At 39.2% G+C, this 19,614-nt stretch overlaps 1 long non-coding RNA gene across 1 annotated transcript in view; it reads right to left on the bottom strand.

Annotated features, from left to right (window-relative positions):
* Nucleotides 1–19,614, bottom strand: part of LOC100909672 (uncharacterized) — a 361,625-nt gene that overhangs the window by 183,794 nt on the left and 158,217 nt on the right. The gene's annotated exons all lie outside the window — the stretch shown is intronic.

Raw genomic sequence — 19,614 nt, forward strand, 5'->3', positions numbered from 1 at the left:
CAGCTTTATGAGTTACGGACCTATGTTTAATTCTCAGTTCTGCCATCTACTAGTCTTGTGGCTTTGAGTATATTACGCCAATTTTACGAGGCAGTTTCCTACTCTGTAGATTGGTCTGATAATGATACTTTCTTAGTAGGATTGCTTGGGGAGGTAAAAGGTGGTTTTCACAGGTGTTCCTCTAGTAGGCATAGCATGGACAAAACATCAGCTTCTTGACGGCCCTAGCACCTGCAGCAGCACAGTTAGGACCTCACGCAAGTGCTCCTTTCCCTCTGTGTTCTTCCCAGTCATTCCTCCAGCAAATTGTTATTAATCCTCTACTGGAAGCAAGTCTCTTGCAATGCAGAGAAGTAAGATGAATCACACAGATGTTCACCACCATGGATACAGGCACGGGGCCTCATAAGAAGAGTCAACATCCCATTGTAGCTGAACAAATATCAATTTCTGTTGGATTCAATATTAGGAATTTTAGGAGGTGGAGTCAAGGTTGCGATAGTAGAAGGTATGTGCCTAGGAGCCATGTGCTGCCATGGTCCCTTCACATCCTGTTTCCTGGCTGCCATACCACTGTGCTGCCAAACACCTTTATCTGTTTATGTACTCTTGTCCTGTGAGATACTACCTAACCCCAGTTAGTGGTGAAAACCAATCATGGGACAAAACAAACTGTTTCTTCTTCAAATAAATAAACAAACTAAATGCATAAATATGCCATTGTATTCACTTGGTTCCCTGGATGACCCTCTTAAGGCTGGAACCTTATAAGTGACAGCCTTGGTTTCATGGTCTTGTCTCTTCTATTCAGGTTCCTCTAGGGCCACTTCTCAGGGGTGTACAAGCATATTAAGAGAAAATATGACAGCCAAAAATAATTTTCACTCTAACAAACACAGCGCTTAGTAATCATTTCGTAGTACAAACAGAGAAAAATATTGGGAAAGCAAATGGATACCCTTTTTGTTGTGCCTTTTGATTAATCATGAAATCTCACTTTGAAAAGAACTAGGATTTTAAGAAAGAATGTATGCAGCCAAATGCTGAAGAAGCTCCCGTGTTAAGTAGACCAGTCGACACCGAGAGCTAACGGAGAGCCAAGTCCTCTAGGGTGATGCATGAAACAGCCCGATGGGGTGAAACAGTTTGGTGAGAACTGAAAAGTTGAATAGATTGCAAAAAATGAGCCATGTCTTTACAGAAAAGCTCATTTCCCTTCAAATGTAATATTTCAGGTTTGGTACCCCAAGCATTCCCACCATATCCCACAGCATCCCATAAAGCAATATCCACCCTTCATTTGGCAGTTCCTAAAATTCACATCTAAAACAAATGTAACATGACATCCTTTTCTTCAACTAGAAGATAAAAAAAGAGCTGCTTAACTTCATAATAGTTTGAATCGTAGCATCTGGAAGAAAATGAAAGGCCTAAACTACTTTTAATTAGTTTAAACCCACTAAAAAAGAAAACTTAAGTCCGAATGCTAATCTATCATCTAACCTTGTTATTTGCATTTATCTCGCCTCAAGCACATACACTTTTCTTTGCCTTGCTGTAGTAAAAATAAGAAGGAAATTCCTTTCTGAAAGTTGCGTGTCAAGAGCGCTACTCTAGAGTTGGGCGTCTGAGACTGAGCCTTACTCTCCACTGAGTCTGTTCATTTAGTTGAGTTGGGTCAGTTTTCTGTCAAGATGAGGGCTGAGCTGGTAGAGATCCTAGACCATTAGACTATAGTGGCTGCTGTGCAGATTTATTCTTGCTCCCCCCTCTTTTGTAGCATAAAGAGAATCACACATTACAGCTAGACGTAGACGAGGAATTGTTTTGATCAATGGTTCTCCACATAGGGACTATGAGTAGCACGTTTCCAAATATACCAATGTATATAGTTTCCCCTACCATATTTCTACCTACCTAGTTTCATTCTACCTAGACATATTCACATATGTAAGACAGAATATACTCAGACCGATAGATTTATAAGCAAATATCCTTTGCACTGCCTGGCTGCCTCCTGTGCTACCGAATATACAAGTAGTCATGCTTGTGGGTTGGTGACACCACTGGAAATGTTATTACTTAAAAGGACAGCAAATATTTTCAACTTTGTTGGCAAATATGAATGGCTATCTTATACCTTAAACTGTTGTTACAATTTTCCTCTATGACTTTACACGTATTTTTCTCATTGGAAAACAACAACAACAACAACAACAAAAGTCCCTCAAGGTTTCAGAATTAAATCTACAGCATGCCTCATTCTCTGTTGCTTTAATTTAAACTCTAATCTTGAAAAATATCAGCTGTAGTACCCTGATATTATAATAGCATTTGAACGGCAAAACTATAATATAAATGTGGGTAATACTATACTATATTTGTTTGGGGCCCCATTAACAATTCTGTCCTCTCAAAAAAAAATGTCCCTACCTATAAGATTGTATCCATTTCTGGCCTACTCACATGACAATCAAATATTTTCCCTTTCAATTTCCTGCCTTTGGTTCTCCTTTCAGGTGTCCCAGAGTCTGAATTGCATCATCCAAGTTATCTAATAAGCCCAACTCTGTTCCAAATATCCCAGCAGGCTGCCCTTTTCCTATAATGTCATCCAGATGGCCTTCAACCCACATGAAGCTACTAGAGACACAATAATATTCTTAAAGTCCTTGTCCCTCCACTTCCTCTCCTATGCTCCATTTATTTCCTACACTCATACTTTGCTAAGAGACAGAGAAAAATCTTTACGCAGGTCACCGGCATAAGCAGGTTTTCAGCTATCTGTGCTGTATGAATGTAAGTATTTTAGAAATAATGGAGGGATGAGAAAGATGAATTGCATTATAGGTCACTGTCAACCAATGAGAAAAAGAAATAGGTTATTGTACGGATTAAACCAAATAAATGACTTTAAACCTACCAATCAACTATTACATCAAATGTAGGTGGGTGCCAAGGGATATGTGTTCTCACATCACAAATTTATTCTTCACAAACTTAGTAATTCTTCATCATAATAAAGTAGACAAAAAAAATCCCATCACATTGAGCGGGTTTCAGCAATGAGAGCTGTCTGCCATGGGAATGAGACTAAGATGTTTGGGCACAAAATCTTTGCACCTCTGACTCATGACCACAATGTCTTACAGTGAATGCTAGGACACTCAAACCCCTTCCAGATTCGTGTTTCTCTTTGGAAAACAATGCGTCCGGCCAGACATGTTTACAAAAAGTCAGTAGATGATGAATCATACTTAACAAATCTGGAAGCCTCCAGGGCTTCTGTTCTTTGTAACTAGTGGAACTTGAAAAGGCAAGTTCATCTTGATGTTGCTAGACAGCAATGGAACTCCTTCTGCTGGGCGTACATTCATGACCACTGGTGCAGGGGCTTCTAAGAAGGCCAGTATGAAAGCATGCACGCAGCAAATCGCAGAGGCTGGGTTGAGAGCAAGGTTGCAGCAATCCTCATAGTCCTGATTGCTACAGAGGAAGCTGGAGGACACTGGAATCTACAGATGGCCTCATCTTTTCATTTGTTGTTTTTTAGAAAATGTTCCTAAGCTTGAAAAAAAATCAGAAATCAACAATCTTTTACTTTGGCCTAAGCTGTGAGTATTTTTCCAGCCCATTTGTTGACATATAGTTCCCTTGTTAATAATAGATAATTATTTGGCAAAAACAACTAGCAACCTACTTTCCTTTGAGCTCACAAAAAATAAAAAATAAAAAAGTTGGGTTTTATATTGAAGTGTTTTTACTTCTCTGTCTAACGAATTATGGAGATTTACAGCCAGATCAAAACATGAAGACATGCTTTTATGACATTCTGGCCTTTAAATATTTCAAGAAATAGGTACAGCCTTCTCTTGCCTGTCTTTTCTGTAACCTTATCTTTAAAATAAAGATCAAAGCAGATATAAATTTATAAGCTGACCCATTGGAAGGACCCTTTTGACCATCCTTGGGATTTTAAGAACACGTAACTACAGATTCACGCATACTTTTTTATACGTAGCAGGTATACTTCTGTTTCTGTAGAAGTGCACCAAGCCATTTAGACTTTTGGTATGAATGGAGGAGAGCAAGAGGTGGATGCACAAAGCCTGAATGACTTACAGACTCTCATCCAAACCTTTCTCCTGTGCCTTAGGAATTTCAGGCCTTTCTCCTCTCCAAACATCTCTTGAGTCTGACCTGAAGTGTAACTTAAGGCCTGAAACTGGCGTGTGGAGACCACAGGAAAGCAGACGCTTCCCTCTAAACACTACATCCCATGGGACATGGCTCCAAAGGAGTCCTGACTGCTCTAGCCAATGCCCTCAGTGTCCACTATCATCTGTCTAGTCAGGGTTGAAGCCCTTCTACCATCCTATGATGTAAGCAAAAGCCAGTCACAAGCATTTTTATCCGAACTCTTCTAATATCTAATATTCCCAGAAGAATATTGAGACTGCCATAGTCCTTGTCACATTACTCTGATTTGTGGCATATTTGTTGTCCCAGTTATATGATCCTTTTTGTTAATGCTAATTTCACACTCAAAAGAAATTTGACAATCGCTGCTAAAAAATGATAAAACAATCTACTTCTAATACAGTGGTGCTTTTTACATTTTCTGATTAACATATTCCTAAATCCAAATGTTTTCTCACATTTACATTATATGCACTGTACATTCTGGCACCATGCTACTCTATTAGATGGTGCATATAGAATGGTAGCTAGATGATGTGTATATCACAAGAAGCAAAACTGTGAACTATCGACTAAGAAGAAGTATGAAAGAAGGCTATCAAGCCATTTTCCTGTCACAGAATCAACCATCACACATAGTGCCTTGAGCAGGCATACTGCTTTGGTGACTATAATTTTAGTAAATATTAAAGTCAAAACAGAGGTTGCCTTAGTTATGGTTTTACTGCTGTCAACAGGCACCATGACCAGGGCAACTCTTGTAAGGATACTATTTAGTTGGGGCTTGGTTATAGATTCAGAGGTTCAGTCCAGTATCATCAAGGCAGGAACATGGCAGCATCCCAGCAGGCATGGTGGAGGAGGAGCTGAGAGTTTCGCATCTTCCTCTGAAGGCTGCTAGACAAAGACTGACTTCCAGGGAGCTAGGGTGAGGTTATTAAAGCCCACGCCCATAGTGACACACCTACTACAACAAGGCCACACCTCCTAATAGTGGCACTCCTTGGACCAAGCATATATAAACCATCAATAGGTATTGATGTCACAGACACACTTGATGATGAACAAAGAGAAGGACCTGCTGGTGCTCAAAGAAAACCTTACTCTTCTCCTTCTAGGTCATTAGCTTATTGGCTAACTTTTGGCTGAGCAGGTGAAAAGGAGGATAGTCACCAAGGCAGACTGGGGGTCCAATATTTGCACCTTCCAGATCGCTCATGTTAAGAAACACAGGTGTAGGTGAGGCTGCTGTTGAGTATTAAAGAGCAGCCAGCTGCAGTACCTGGACCGAGGAGAACTTCCATTTTGCCCAGTCTAGAACTGATGGTGAGATCCGGAGAACAACAATCCCAGGGACATATTTCATAAAACGTACCGATTTATAAATTGACTGCAGTTACTTGGGCTTTTGGTTTTGTGTGTATGTTTGCGTTCAATAATCATTCTAAAGTCCCATCCTCTTCGTCAAACAGAAGGTGAGTGCACAATGGAAGAATCCAAAGACATGTGTCAACTAATGGGTGACTGTTGGATTTTGACATAATAAAAAGTGCCAAATGCATATAATTTTGTACTACTGCCTGTCTGTATGATTTAGAAATATATATTGACTATAAATGCCAGTATACTATATGCACACAGTGCACATGTATATACACATGCACGTACACATTACACACACATGCCTGTGTCCTCATATATAGACTTAGTAATGGAGTCAGATACTAATCCCAGCTGTGGTTCTGTTACTCACTTTCCTGAAGAAGCACCGGATGTCATCTTACATTTTGATCATTCACCTCTGTCCTTTGTGTCTTAAAATTGGAATTTGCAGCAAGTGCAGTCAAGTGAGTCCAATCAAAATGTTCCTGGGCTAATCCTTCTAAATCATGGGAAGATACTCATTCTATCTTTTATACTTTGCACAAATTGTTATAATCCTTTTGTCTTTTGCCTTCTAATGGAGGGAAATTATTATGGGATAGAGCTAGATGAGATGGCTTTTATATAAAATGATCACTTCAGAGTATTGCTACTTAGCGTCCTGAGATGACATGTGGCACTCTCGAGGGTTGAAGTAGAAAAGTATAGTTGTTCCCAAACCTGAACATTAAGATGCCCTGTGTATGGACTTGGTTTTTCTTCTTCTGCACCCACAAGACAACTATCTTTGGGAATTTCCACCCACCTTTCACTTTATGTATACCCACCATTTTATTTGGGAGTACCACTGTGAAGACCCATTATCTTTCCATTTATTTATTCATTTTTCTTCCTGTGCTCTTCTTTTTGCTCCGCTTTATCTACATCACATTTATTAATTATTGACATTGTTAATCTGATAAATTACTCCACTGCTATATTAAGTATGTCTAGAGTCACAGGGCTCCCAAAATGGTCTGAAACAAGTAGAATTTTACTATTATAGAGATAGTAGCTTTCATATGTGGAACACTTAGTGCCAGGCAGTATCCCATAATTTTGTTGATAGTGATCTACATTACAACCTTACAAATTAGGTGATATAAATAATTTTATTCATAAAGTCATTACACTGTCTATATATTTAGTATATTTAGAGATAGTAGTAAATTATTGTGTAGCTAATTTTCTATATCACTCAACTAAGTATCTGTTAAAGAGTATCTCACAGATTTTTGAATATCTTTGTAGGTGCTTGTATCCTTGTGTTAATTATGTTTTCTGAAAACCTGTTTGCAGTGTCTTGCACATAAGACTGAGGGAGCCTGCCCCCAGTTGGTTCTGATTGGTAAATAAAGATGCCAATACCAATGGCTGGGCAGGGCAGACAGAGATGGGACTTTTAGGATTCCAGGGCAAGGGACAGAGAAATGAGGGAGGGAAAGCCATGATGCCTGGAAAAGAGAAGTGACACCATGCTTGAGAGGTACAGAAGACAAAGACCATGACCATCATGTAGGCACCCAGGATCACATCTCAAAAGAGCTGCATGTCTGGGTCCAGGTCAGCCAAGATGGAATATTGGTTTAAGAAAGTAATAATTATGGAATATCTGAAGGTTTATGTTAGGATGTGACCTTACCATTGAGCTGATTTAGGCATATCAAAATATAAAGACTGTGTGTGTGTGTGTGTGTGTGTGTGTGTGTGTGTGTGTGTGTGTATCTATTCTCATTCATGAATGTAAAGCATTGAGGCAGGTAGCAAGAACGTGCCGCTGCCACCGAGATCAACTGAGTAGTTTAATTGGACACTACTACAATCTTTTAGTTGAATTTTCCAAGTCTTTTTTTTTAAAAAAGATTCATTTATTTATTATAAATAAGTACACTGTAGTTGTCTTCAGACACACCAGAAGAGGGCATCAGATTTCATTACAGATGGTTGTGAGCCACCATGTGGTGGCTGGGATTTGAACTCAAGACCTCTGGAAGAGCAGTCAGTGCTCTCAAACAATGAGCCATCTCTCCATCCCGTCCAACAGTCTTAACTAACATGAGATTCTCATGTTTTACCTGAGATATTGCTCTTACAAATTGATGAGTTCTTAAAGTGTACACATTCAGATAGGGATGTAGCTCACTAGTAGGAAGCTTGCCTACCACGTATGAGGCCGTGGGTTTGATCTTTGACATCCAAAATAGGATGTCCGTGCTGTAAAAATGTGAATAGATGTCACTGCACGTACCAAGGTGCCATCAAGATCTGTATGCTAGTGACAGTCATTCTCTTGATGACTGCCATCCTCTATACCTATCAGAGCAAAGAAATTTGTCAGTAAATTGATGGCTTCCTGCTGGGTTGGAAATAATAAAATGGGTTACATGCAAATAATTTTGCTATAATGCTTCAGTAGTAAATTGACAACTTACATAATGAACCAGTAGAAAAGCATTAAACCTTTTAAAAATGATATGAAATGAAGAGACTTGATCGGAGGAAAATGAAATGAAGGAAAATATTTTGATATATTTATAAAAATGACACCGTACAATTGTATAAAATGGTAATAAACACTAGCTTCTTTTTAAATCATTATTGCTTCATTTCTGAAATTAAAAGGAACAATGGTAATTTTTGGATACTTGGAGAAAAAAATGAACAAAGAAGAAAGATTTCTTAAATAATGTAATAATATAATAGTTTTATATTTTGGGCTTAAGTTAAATAATGCTTATAAAGTAATTTTAATAGTGGCTAAATATATATCCTAAGAACTTGTAAAGTTTAAAAATTGTTTTTGCCTTAATTAATACTTTGTTAATAATATCCAAGTGTCAAGTGGTGGACTTTGCACACTTTCCTTATAAGCAGGCTTTATTTTGCTTATCAATGTATCATGAAATATAATAATTCAATTGCATAATTCAAACTTAATGAGATATCCTCTTCCTACTCTCCCAAGGACTAGGTACATTACAGGAGCCCTCACATGGAAATACCATTTCTGTTATTAAACGGCCAGAGGACAACAGTTATATATACACAACATGCTGAAGAACACACTTAAACATACACTTACACATGAACACACACATGCACATAGACATCCATATGAACATACGTATAGATACACATGAGTACACACAGATACACACACATATGTTTATATATTTTTAAATTATGACATACCATATCTATTTTCTGTAATCATAACTAATATTTATTGGCCATATTTTAAAGAAATTTCCAGGTTATTCTTGTTAATTTTCATATAAATTATACAACCAACTTGTCGAGTGCAGTGATGGGTAAAGATGTGGTATTTTTATCAAGATCATGTTGAATTTATAAATAAACTAGGGGAAGATTAGCATGTTAATGATGTTGAGGTTTTTATCCAAGAACATTGCTAAGCCTTTCCAATCGTTCAGCGTTTTTGTGGTGTTCACATATTTTATATTTTTTGTAAATCAGTCTATATATTCTACCATTTATTATGTTAAAACAAGTGTTTTCACTCAGCATTACTTTTAACTTGTTGCTTATTGATGGAAAATATTTTTGCATCTGCATATTAATTCCCTAATCAATTTTTTTTACTATTTTAATAATAATCATGTATTTTCTTGGTTAAAGTGAATTGTCTTATTATTTTAAAGGTAATAAAAATTTCCATTTTTACACTATCCATTTTTCTTCCTCTAGTTGCAATACTTTACCTACCTGTAGCAAACTCTGATAGTGGGCATCCTTTGCTTGTTTCCAGCATAAAAAGTGATATTTATAAATTTAATGGTATAACTTTGTGGTATGTGATGGCTAATTATGTTACCCAATATTACAAAGTCAAGAACGAGTATTAAATCGTGAAACGCACCTTTTAAGTATCTATGAAATAATTGCAAAATTTTTCTTTGCTTGGTATCAGATATCATCATTACGCTGAACCATTTTGAGATACGATTTTCACTGGATTTAATGATGGAGCCAGGTCTTTATATTCTTTTAAGTTTAACAATGAACCAGAGGGATTCGGTATCTGTTTTCATCTGGAAGAACCTTAGGTAAAGGCTTAGCTACTGAACTTTTTATCTAAAGTTTTCTAATTCAATCAATTTTATTTCCTTTTGCCTATTCCATGAAATTTTATTTTCTATTTTCCCGTAATGTTAGTTTTCTTGCCTTGCGATAAAGAGTACGTTGACTTTTGCTATTTATGTACATGTACAGGTGTGTTTCCTTTGGTTGCTTAAAGTAGCAAGAAGTTAAGAGTTGGTGGTTATTAGGGAACAATGTTCGTGTTTGAATAAACTAGAATTACAAGGTTTATGTTTTACCCCTCACATAATGAGTTGAATAACTGTTTCTATTTTTCTTTGCATATCATAATTTTACGTGTTGATACTATGGAATTAGTGGATTGGAAATTATAACAATTATATCTCCTTCGCAGCTTTCATTCTTCAGTGTTACAAGGTTTTTCTTGTCTTAAGGACTTCCTGTGTCCTGGCTTTTCCTTGGTCTTCAGTGCCAGGTCATGATCCATCATTGTTGTTTACATGTAGATGTAACATGTTCTTTGCATGTTCTTGCTCATTATTGTATAATAGGCTCATATTTGGCCACGTCTAGGGACACTTTGATTCATTCTGACTAAAAAGGATAAGATCGTGCTACCATCACCAAGTAAGAATAATCTTGAGCTACTTCTATACATTCCATGATGCACAGGACAGCACAACTGTCAACCAACAAACGTCTAGCTAAAAACGCTAGGAGCGATGGGTTCAGAGTCTTTCACACAGAATTGATTGCTCCATCATAAAAGCTTGAATAAGCAGGTTCTAATCATCAGGTTTTGATGACATTCTGGGGTGTCCAGTGTTTGGACTTTGCAGAATTCCTTTGTGGTCTACAAATGTGCTGAACCACATGCATGACTACCTGTGTTGCCTGTGGTCCTTGGGTGCTGATTCGACACGTCTACCTCTTTCTTGAGGAACATGTTTCCTCTTATTTATGTCGGAGTATCTTACTTTTTGTTACAGGGCATTTGGTTTGCTTGCTTGTTTGTTTGTTTGTTTGTTTGCCATGAGGTCTTTTTATCCACTTCTATTTCCAAATATTTAAGAATGAAATTTAATGATTGTAGCTATATAGTTAGGTACTATCTCTTGGCCTCTAATTTTGGGAGTCTTTGTCTGATATGTTTATACTTTGAGCAATGAAAACTACATTATTACATTTACGGAACTCTAGCTCAGTGGATAAAGCATTTGCTCGAATTTGAACTTCAAAAGCCTCATAAAAAATCAGGAGAGCCCAAGATTGCAGTCCCAAAAGCTGGAACATTAAGACAGTTAGATTTGTGGGACTAATGCGTCAGCCATTCTCACCTTATTGGTGAGTTTCTGGCCAGTGAGACACCTTATTTACAAAAAATAAAGAGTGGATGACATCTAAGGTGGGATGCTATACATTTCACACACACACACACACACACACACACACACACACACACACACACACACACACATATACAAACATATACAGACACACCATACACACACACAAAGCCACACGCCATACAGAGGCACACACACACACATACTCACATACTCATGCAAACATACAAGCACACACACTCACACACAGAGGCTGAGAGTCAAATCTAGGACATTATACATAATACTAAGCAAGTTCTCTATCCTTCTGCCATGTCCACAGTCATGTTTTTATATTCAGTGTGGTAATATCAAGTGATTATGGTCTTATAATTATACTCATCAACTTGGAAACATCATACTTCTTTTAACTTCCATTTGATTATTTTATCATTATTTTGTTTGTATATTATTTTTACAAGGATGTACTTGACAAAAAAGAAAAGAGGACCCGCGGATCCCGGCCCGCAGCAGCTCTCTGCTCCCAGACCCGGTGAGAGAGAGACCCAACCGCCTGGTCAGGTGGGCACTCCTGAGGCTGCAGAGCGGAAGAGACCACCAACACTGCTCACCCCTGCCCACATCCCTGGCCCAAGAGGAAACTGTATAAGGCCTCTGGGCTCCCGTGGGGGAGGGCACAGGAGCGGCAGGACTTCTGCGCCTGAGACACCGCCGCCGGAACCTGAAAGAAACAGACCGGATAAACAGTTCTCTGCACCCAAATCCCGTGGGAGGGAGAGCTAAACCTTCAGAGAGGCAGACAAGCCTGGGAAACCAGAAGAGACTGCTCCCTGCACACACATCTCGGACGCCAGAGGAAAAAGCCAAAGACCATCTGGAACCCTGGTGCACTGAAGCTCCCGGAAGGGGCGGCACAGGTCTTCCTGGTTGCTGCCGCTGCAGAGAGCCCCTGGGCAGCACCCCACGAGCGAACCTGAGCCTCGGGACCACAGGTAAGACCAAATTTTCTGCTGCAAGAAAGCTGCCTGGTGAACTCAAGACACAGGCCCACAGGAACAGCTGAAGACCTGTAGAGAGGAAAAACTACACGCCGGAAAGCAGAACACACTGTCCCCATAACTGACTGAAAGAGAGGAAAACAGGTCTACAGCACTCCTGACACACAGGCTTATAGGTCAGTCTAGCCACTGTCAGAAATAGCAGAACAAAGTAACACTAGAGATAATCTGATGGCGAGAGGCAAGCGCAGGAACCCAAGCAACAGAAACCAAGACTGCATGCCATCATCGGAGCCCAATTCTCCCGCCAAAACAAACATGGAGTATCCAAACACACCAGAAAAGCAAGATCTAGTTTCAAAATCATATTTGATCATGATGCTGGAGGACTTCAAGAAAGACATGAACACACTTAGGGAAACACAGGAAATCATTAATAAACAAGTAGAGGCCTACAGAGAGGAATGGCAAAAATCCCTGAAAGAATTCCAGGAAAACACAATCAAACAGATGAAGGAATTAAAAATGGAAATAGAAGCAATCAAGAAAGAACACATGGAAACAACCCTGGATATAGAAAACCAAAAGAAGAGACAAGGAGCTGTAGATACAAGCTTCACCAACAGAATACAAGAGATGGAAGAGAGAATCTCAGGAGCGGAAGATTCCATAGAAATCATTGACTCAACTGTCAAAGATAATGTAAAGCGGAAAAAGCTACTGGTCCAAAACATACAGGAAATCCAGGACTCAATGAGAAGATCAAACCTAAGGATAATAGGTATAGAAGAGAGTGAAGACTCCCAGCTCAAAGGACCAGTAAATATCTTCAACAAAATCATAGAAGAAAACTTCCCTAACCTAAAAAAAGAGATACCCATAGGCATACAAGAAGCCTACAGAACTCCAAATAGATTGGACCAGAAAAGAAACACCTCCCGTCACATAATTGTCAAAACACCAAACGCACAAAATAAAGAAAGAATATTAAAAGCAGTAAGGGAAAAAGGTCAAGTAACATATAAAGGGAGACCTATCAGAATCACACCAGACTTCTCGCCAGAAACTATGAAGGCCAGAAGATCCTGGACTGATGTCATACAGACCCTAAGAGAACACAAATGCCAGCCCAGGTTACTGTATCCAGCAAAACTCTCAATTAACATTGATGGAGAAACCAAGATATTCCATGACAAAACCAAATTTACACAATATCTTTCTACAAATCCAGCACTACAAAGGATAATAAATGGTAAAGCCCAACATAAGGAGGCAAGCTATACCCTAGAAGAAGCAAGAAACTAATCGTCTTGGCAACAAAACAAAGAGAATGAAAGCACACAAACATAACCTCACATCCAAATATGAATATAACGGGAAGCAATAATCACTATTCCTTAATATCTCTCAATATCAATGGCCTCAACTCCCCAATAAAAAGACATAGATTAACAAACTGGATACGCAACGAGGACCCTGCATTCTGCTGCCTACAGGAAACACACCTCAGAGACAAAGACAGACACTACCTCAGAGTGAAAGGCTGGAAAACAACTTTCCAAGCAAATGGTCAGAAGAAGCAAGCTGGAGTAGCCATTCTAATATCAAATAAAATCAATTTCCAACTAAAAGTCATCAAAAAAGATAAGGAAGGACACTTCATATTCATCAAAGGAAAAATCCACCAAGATGAACTCTCAATCCTAAATATCTATGCCCCAAATACAAGGGCACCTACATACGTAAAAGAAACCTTACTAAAGCTCAAAACACACATTGCACCTCACACAATAATAGTGGGAGATTTCAACACCCCACTCTCATCAATGGACAGATCATGGAAACAGAAATTAAACAGTGATGTTGACAGACTAAGAGAAGTCATGAGCCAAATGGACTTAACGGATATTTATAGAACATTCTATCCTAAAGCAAAAGGATATACCTTCTTCTCAGCTCCTCATGGTACTTTCTCCAAAATTGACCATATAATTGGTCAAAAAACGGGCCTCAACAGGTACAGAAAGATAGAAATAATCCCATGCGTGCTATCGGACCACCACGGCCTAAAACTGGTCTTCAATAACAATAAGGGAAGAATGCCCACATATACGTGGAAATTGAACAATGCTCTACTCAATGATAACCTGGTCAAGGAAGAAATAAAGAAAGAAATTAAAAACTTCTTAGAATTTAATGAAAATGAAGATACAACATACTCAAACTTATGGGACACAATGAAAGCTGTGCTAAGAGGAAAACTCATAGCGCTGAGTGCCTGCAGAAAGAAACAGGAAAGAGCATATGTCAGCAGCTTGACAGCACACCTAAAAGCTCTAGAACAAAAAGAAGCAAATACACCCAGGAGGAGTAGAAGGCAGGAAATAATCAAACTCAGAGCTGAAATCAACCAAGTAGAAACAAAAAGGACCATAGAAAGAATCAACAGGACCAAAAGTTGGTTCTTTGAGAAAATCAACAAGATAGATAAACCCTTAGCCAGACTAACGAGAGGACACAGAGAGTGCGTCCAAATTAACAAAATCAGAAATGAAAAGGGAGACATAACTACAGATTCAGAGGAAATTCAAAAAATCATCAGATCTTACTATAAAAACCTATATTCAACAAAATTTGAAAATCTTCAGGAAATGGACTATTTCCTAGACAGATACCAGGTATCAAAGTTAAATCAGGAACAGATAAACCAGTTAAACAACCCCATAACTCCTAAGGAAATAGAAGCAGTCATTAAAGGTCTCCCAACCAAAAAGAGCCCAGGTCCAGATGGGTTTAGTGCAGAATTCTATCAAACCTTCATAGAAGACCTCATACCAATATTATCCAAACTATTCCACAAAATTGAAACAGATGGAGCCCTACCGAATTCCTTCTACGAATCTACAATTACTCTTATACCTAAACCACACAAAGACACAACAAAGAAAGAGAACTTCAGACCAATTTCCCTTATGAATATCGACGCAAAAATACTCAATAAAATTCTGGCAAACCGAATTCAAGAGCACATCAAAACAATCATCCACCATGATCAAGTAGGCTTCATCCCAGGCATGCAGGGATGGTTTAATATACGGAAAACCATCAACGTGATCCATTATATAAACAAACTGAAAGAACAGAACCACATGATCATTTCATTAGATGCTGAGAAAGCATTTGACAAAATTCAACACCCCTTCATGATAAAAGTCCTGGAAAGAATAGGAATTCAAGGCCCATACCTAAACATAGTAAAAGCCATATACAGCAAACCAGTTGCTAACATTAAACTAAATGGAGAGAAACTTGAAGCAATCCCACTAAAATCAGGGACTAGACAAGGCTGCCCACTCTCTCCCTACTTATTCAATATAGTTCTTGAAGTTCTAGCCATAGCAATCAGACAACAAAAGGAGATCAAAGGGATACAGATCGGAAAAGAAGAGGTCAAAATATCACTATTTGCAGATGATATGATAGTATATTTAAGTGATCCCAAAAGTTCCACCAGAGAACTACTAAAGCTGATAAACAACTTCAGCAAAGTGGCTGGGTATAAAATTAACTCAAATAAATCAGTTGCCTTCCTCTATACAAAAGAGAAACAAGCCGAGAAAGAAATTAGGGAAACGACACCCTTCATAATAGACCCAAATAATATAAAGTACCTCGGTGTGACTTTAACCAAGCAAGTAAAAGATCTGTACAATAAGAACTTCAAGTCACTGAAGAAAGAAATTGAAGAAGACCTCAGAAGATGGAAAGATCTCCCATGCTCATGGATTGGCAGGATTAATATAGTAAAAATGGCCATTTTACCAAAAGCAATCTACAGATTCAATGCAATCCCCATCAAAATACCAATCCAATTCTTCAAAGAGTTAGACAGAACAATTTGCAAATTCATCTGGAATAACAAAAAACCCAGGATAGCTAAAGCTATCCTCAACAATAAAAGGACTTCAGGGGGAATCACTATCCCTGAACTCAAGCAGTATTACAGAGCAATAGTGATAAAAACTGCATGGTATTGGTACAGAGACAGACAGATAGACCAATGGAATAGAATTGAAGACCCAGAAATGAACCCACACACCTATGGTCACTTGATTTTTGACAAAGGAGCCAAAACCATCCAATGGAAAAAAGATAGCATTTTCAGCAAATGGTGCTGGTTCAACTGGAGGGCAACATGTAGAAGAATGCAGATCGATCCATGCTTATCACCCTGTACAAAGCTTAAGTCCAAGTGGATCAAGGACCTCCACATCAAACCAGACACACTCAAACTAATAGAAGAAAAACTAGGGAAGCATCTGGAACACATGGGCACTGGAAAAAATTTCCTGAACAAAACACCAATGGCTTATGCTCTAAGATCAAGAATTGACAAATGGGATCTCATAAAACTGCAAAGCTTCTGTAAGGCAAAGGACACTGTGGTTAGGACAAAACGGCAACCAACAGATTGGGAAAAGATCTTTACCAACCCTACAACAGATAGAGGCCTTATATCCAAAATATACAAAGAACTCAAGAAGTTAGACCGCAGGGAAACAAATAACCCTATTAAAAAATGGGGTTCAGAGCTAAACAAAGAATTCACAGCTGAGGAATGCCAAATGGCTGAGAAACACCTAAAGAAATGTTCAACATCTTTAGTCATAAGGGAAATGCAAATCAAAACAACCCTGAGATTTCACCTCACACCAGTGCGATTGGCTAAGATCAAAAACTCAGGTGACAGCAGATGCTGGCGAGGTTGTGGAGAAAGAGGAACACTCCTCCATTGTTGGTGGGATTGCAGACTGGTAAAACCATTCTGGAAATCAGTCTGGAGGTTCCTCAGAAAATTGGACATTGAACTGCCTGAGGATCCAGCTATACCTCTCTTGGGCATATACCCAAAAGATGCCTCAACATATAAAAGAGACACGTGCTCCACTATGTTCATCGCAGCCTTATTTATAATAGCCAGAAAATGGAAAGAACCCAGATGCCCTTCAACAGAGGAATGGATACAGAAAATGTGGTACATCTACACAATGGAATACTACTCAGCTATCAAAAACAACGAGTTTATGAAATTCGTAGGCAAATGGTTGGAACTGGAAAATATCATCCTGAGTGAACTAACCCAATCACAGAAAGACATACATGGTATGCACTCATTGATAAGTGGCTATTAGCCCAAATGCTTGAATTACCCTAGATCCCTAGAACAAACGAAACTCAAGACGGATGATCAAAATGTGAATGCTTCACTCCTTCTTTAAATGAGGAAAAAGAATACCCTTGGCAGGGAAGGGAGAGGCAAAGATTAAAACAGAGACTGAAGGAACACCCATTCAGAGCCTGTCCCACATTTGGCCCATACATATACAGCCACCCAATTGGACTAGATGGATGAAGCAAAGAAGTGCAGACCGACAGGAGCCGGATGTAGATCGCTCCTGAGAGACACAGCCAGAATACAGCAAATACAGAGGCGAATGCCAGCAGCAAACCACTGAACTGAGAATAGGTCCCCTATTGAAGGAATCAGAGAAAGAACTGGAAGAGCTTGAAGGGGCTCGAGACCCCAAAAGTACAACAATGCCAAGCAACCAGAGCTTCCAGGGACTAAGCCACTACCTAAAGACTATACATGGACTGACCCTGGACTCTGACCCCATAGGTAGCAATGAATATCCTAGTAAGAGCACCAGTGGAAGGGGAAGCCCTGGGTCCTGCTAAGACTGAACCCCCAGTGAACTAGTCTATGGGGGGAGGGCGGCAATGGTGGGAGGGTTGGGAGGGGAACACCCATAAGGAAGGGGAGGGGGGAGGGGGATGTTTGCCCGGAAACCGGGAAAGGGAATAACACTCGAAATGTATATAAGAAATACTCAAGTTAATAAAAAAAAAAAAAAAAAACTCATTAAAACCAATTTAAAAAGAAAAAAAAAAAAAAAAAGAAAAGAGGAAAAAGGGAGAGAGACAAAGAGAGAGGAGCAAGAGAGAGAGAGAGAGAGAGAGAGAGAGAGAGAGAGAGATTTCAACCCTCACGCAGACCCAACTTTTCAGTGTATTTTGTGTAGGTGACGTTTAGAGTCTCTACCAGGAGAGAAGCCTTGTTTTCCTCCCCTCCCTCTAGCACCAGTCAAAGTCCATCATGTCCAGGGAAGGTTACTGCTGTTTGGGGTGTTTGAAACAGTTGTTTTATTGTCTTGATCATTCATTCATATTTTTCTGTAGTGTTCTGTAGACTGGATTGCATTATCTGTGGGAGCTGAAGTTTTTTTTTATAAATTTGTATTTTTTTTTCTTTTGCTTCAAGACTGTAGTTTTGTGAGGATGTGTTTGGTATTTATTGCCTAAGACGGGCAAAGCTTCTGGGATGTATGCCCCCTTCAACACATAGATTTATTTGTTTCCTTCGAAGCACATTCCATCAAATTTTATCCTTAATTAATCACTGCATTAGTACCAGGTTTTCTTCTATACTGAAGTCAAATGAGCACACGGGGCCCTAGCCCTCATTACCTTTCTGCTTAGTTTGTTTCCTTTGCCTGCCCTTTTTACTTCTGTCTGCATCGCTTGTCTTTGGTTTGATCTAAAAAGTAAAAGGTACACAGGAACCAACGCCAACCCTTGTGCTTGCTGGGAACTTCTCTGTGTCCTAGTGTTTCCACGTGGTGAAGGCTTCTGCAGCAGATGCTTCCTCTGTTGTTAAAACAGTGTCTCTGTAGTGACACCGTGTCTGACTTTTCCTTTTGCATTTGTGTGACTTGTAGTTTTCTGGAAAGCTGTCTCTCCTGGAGAAGGCAGGTGTCTCCCTGGCACATGGAGCTCTTCTCAGGTATGAACAAGAGGCTTGGAAGCATAAACTCTGGCTGTCCTGAAGCCCTAAGCTTGCGAAGTTGCTAATACACACTGTCGCCTCTTAACATTCTTTGCAAATGAGAAGCAGAGTCCTGTTGAGGAGTCGCAACAGGATCTAGTTCTTGCTTTTGAACTCCCCCACATGGCATATGTACAAATCCATTTCCTGGGATAGACCCTGCAAACACCCCTGAGTGTGTACTCTAGTTAAACCATACAAATACTGTGGGGCTTTACTTTACTTTTCTTCTTGTCATGTTGCTTTATCTTTTTTTAAAGATTTATTTAATGTACATGACACTGTCACTGTCTTCAGACACACCAGAAGAGGGCATCGGATCCCATTACAGATGGTTGTGAGCCACCATGTGGTTGCTGGGAATTGAACTCAGGACCTCTGGAAGAGCAATCAGTGCTCTTAATTGCTGAGCCATCTCTCCAGCCCCCATGTTGCTTTATCAAGAGCATCTAAAGAGGTGGAGGGAGCACAGAGTCTCTGGACACATGATCCCAACATAAGTCTGTTTTCCTGACCATTCCTCAAGACCTCTGTTTTTCTATTGGTACTGTATTTCTTCCCTTAATTCATTTACTGTTCACACCTGTGTATGTAATGCTTTGGGATCAAATCTAACTGACATTCCTTCCTTTCAATTTCTCCCCTATCTTTCAACCCCTTTCTCTTCCAACTTCGTGAATGGGCTCCTCCTCTCTTTCTT

The sequence above is a fragment of the Rattus norvegicus genome, chromosome 14 (assembly GCF_036323735.1).
Source record: "Rattus norvegicus strain BN/NHsdMcwi chromosome 14, GRCr8, whole genome shotgun sequence".
NCBI lineage: Eukaryota > Metazoa > Chordata > Mammalia > Rodentia > Muridae > Rattus > Rattus norvegicus.